The sequence below is a fragment of the Mus caroli genome, chromosome 2, assembly GCF_900094665.2.
Source record: "Mus caroli chromosome 2, CAROLI_EIJ_v1.1, whole genome shotgun sequence".
NCBI classification, from domain to species: domain Eukaryota; kingdom Metazoa; phylum Chordata; class Mammalia; order Rodentia; family Muridae; genus Mus; species Mus caroli.
In genome coordinates, this window is record NC_034571.1 from 129,157,014 (window position 1) to 129,159,839 (window position 2,826).

Consider the following 2,826-nt stretch of genomic DNA (forward strand, 5'->3'; position numbering starts at 1 on the left):
TTGCATTGAATTTGTAGATTACTTTTGGCAAGATAGCCATTTTTCCTATATTGATCCTGCCAATCCATGAGCATGGGAGTTCTTTCCATCTTCTGAGATATTCTTTAATTTCTTTCTTCAATGACTTGAAGTTCTTATCATGCATATCTTTCACTTCCTTAGTTAAAGTCACACCAAGGTATTTTATATTAGAGTGAATTTTATATCCAGCTACTTCACTGAAGTAAAGCACAGAAAGATCCAACAAAGATAGAGAACTTCAGACCTATTTCCCTTACGAATATCAATGCAAAAATACTCAATAAAATTCTTGCTAACATCTAAGAACACATTAAAACAATCATCCATCCTGACCAAGTAGGTTTTATTCCAGGGATGCAGGGATGGTTTAATATACAGAAATCCATCAATGTACTCCATTATATAAACAAACTCAAAGACAAAAAACACATGATCATCTTGTTAGATGCTGAGAAAACATTTGACAAAATCCAACAGCCATTCATGATAAAAGTCTTGTAAAGATCAGGAATTCAAGGCCCACACCTAAACATGATAAACGCAATCTACAGCAAACCAGTAGCCAACATCAAAGTAAATGGTGAGAAGCTGGAAGCAATTCAACTAAAATCATGGACTAGACAAGGCTGCCCACTTTCTCCCTACCTATTCAACATTGTACTTGAAGTCCTAACCAGAGTAATTCAACAACAAAAGGAGATCAAGGGGATACAAATTGTAAAGGAAGAAGTCAAAATATCACTTTTTGCAGATGATATGATAGTATATATAAGTGACCCTAAAAATTCCACCAGAGAACTCCTAAACCTGATAAAATTCATCCTTTCAACGAATGTGATTTCAATGGGTGTTTCTTGTCTTGGCAACATGGGAGAATGTCGCCACTAACTCCAGAATATTGTCAGAACTCCAAAAAAGAAATCATGAATCCGTAAAGTCATTTCACACTTCCCTGTCTCCTAGGTAACTGTTAATCTATTGTCTATTCTGCATATGCCATATAAATTTATATGAATTTCACGTAACAGAAATGCTAAACACACTTTTCATATTTACTCATGTAATGAAATGTCATTCGTACTTTATTTTTTACAACTAGATAATATCTCTTATGACTTTACCACAACTTCTTTGTTTATTTCTTAGCTTCTGGGTATTTGGATTGTACTGACATAATTGCCTGTTATAAAAAGTGCTGTTATGAACACTCATGTAGAAGGTTTTGTGCATATATTTAAAATTTATCGTGCATATTCCTAGGAACGAAACTGTTTGGTATGATTTTGACCCTACATTTAAGTTTTGTGGCAGTATTCTGAGTGGCTGTACCACTGTCAGTTGCTCTCAGCACTAAGTAGGTTCTGGTTTCTACATATCCTCTTCAACAGGTGGCATAACCTTTTTAGCATCACCACTGAAGCTTTCTTAATTTCTTTTTATTTGTTGTGATAAAACACTATGACCAGGCCAATTTATAAGAGAAAATATTAATTGGGCTTACAGTTTTAGATGGTTAAAATCCATGACAGCAAAGCTAAGGCATAATGACAGGAACAGTTGAAAGCTTACATCTTGGTCCCTAAAAAGGAAACAGAAAACACAGAGAGAACACTGGGATGGCCCAGGGGGGTAGGGGGGAATGGATGGGGGATTTTCAGAGGGAAAACTAGGAAAGGGGATAACATTTGAAATGTAAATAAAGAAAATGTCTAATAAAAAATGAAAAAATCTTCTGGAGGTATCACCATCCCTGATTTCAAGTTGTACTACACAGCTATAGTAATAAAAAGTTCATAGTATTAGCATAAAAAAAAGAAACCTCAGTGTCAGGTCCCATTGCCATACCTCCAGTAAGGCATGCCTTCTCATCCTTCCCTAAACATGTCCACCAACTGGAACCAAGTATTTCAATATTTTAGCCTAATAGGTCCATTCTTGATCAAATCATCAGATAAACTGATTGGAAATGTGACATCATTATAATTTGAACTGGTGTTTTCCAAGAAACTGGTCCATCTTTCTTTCTTTCTTTTTTCTTTTTTTCTTTTTCCTTTTTTCTTTTCTTGAGACAGGGTTTCTCTGTGTAGCCCTGAATGTCCTGGAACTCACTCTGTAGACCAGGCTGGCCTCGAACTCAGAAATTCACCTGCCTCTGCCTCCCAAGGGCTGGGATTAAAGGTGTATGCCACCACTGCCTGGCCTGATCCATTTTTCATATTTATTGGCCATTTTATATATTATTTGCAGACATATAAATGACTATTTTTATTTACATATGCTGCATTGTTGTGTTCTATGTTCCACATACTGTAATCTAGCCAGATATATGATATGCAAGTATTTTTCACATTCTGTAGCTTGACATTTTACTTTCCTGAAGGCACCATGAATAGCACAGAAGTTTTCATTTTCATAATATTCAGTTTGCCCATTTCCTCCTTGGTTATTTACATATCAGGTGTCATGTCTAAGAAACCATACCTAATGAAAGGTCATGACAATTTATTTCTTTGGTTTTTTTGCTGAAAGTATTTTAAATTTTTTTCATATAACATATGAAGCTTTGAGAAAACATCATGTTTTCTCTTCTCCCAAAACCTCTCATCCCCTCTGCTTCCCTTCCCACTTTATTTGAGGTTTCTTCATTTTCGGTCTGTCTGTCATGTCTGTCTCTCTGTCTTTCTCTGTGTCTCTGTCTCTGCCTCTCTGCCTCTCTCTCTCTCTCTCTCTCTCTCTCTCTCTCTCTCTCTCTCTCTGGCCCTCAATTTCTCCAAAGAAAGGGGATAATATTTGATATGTAAATAA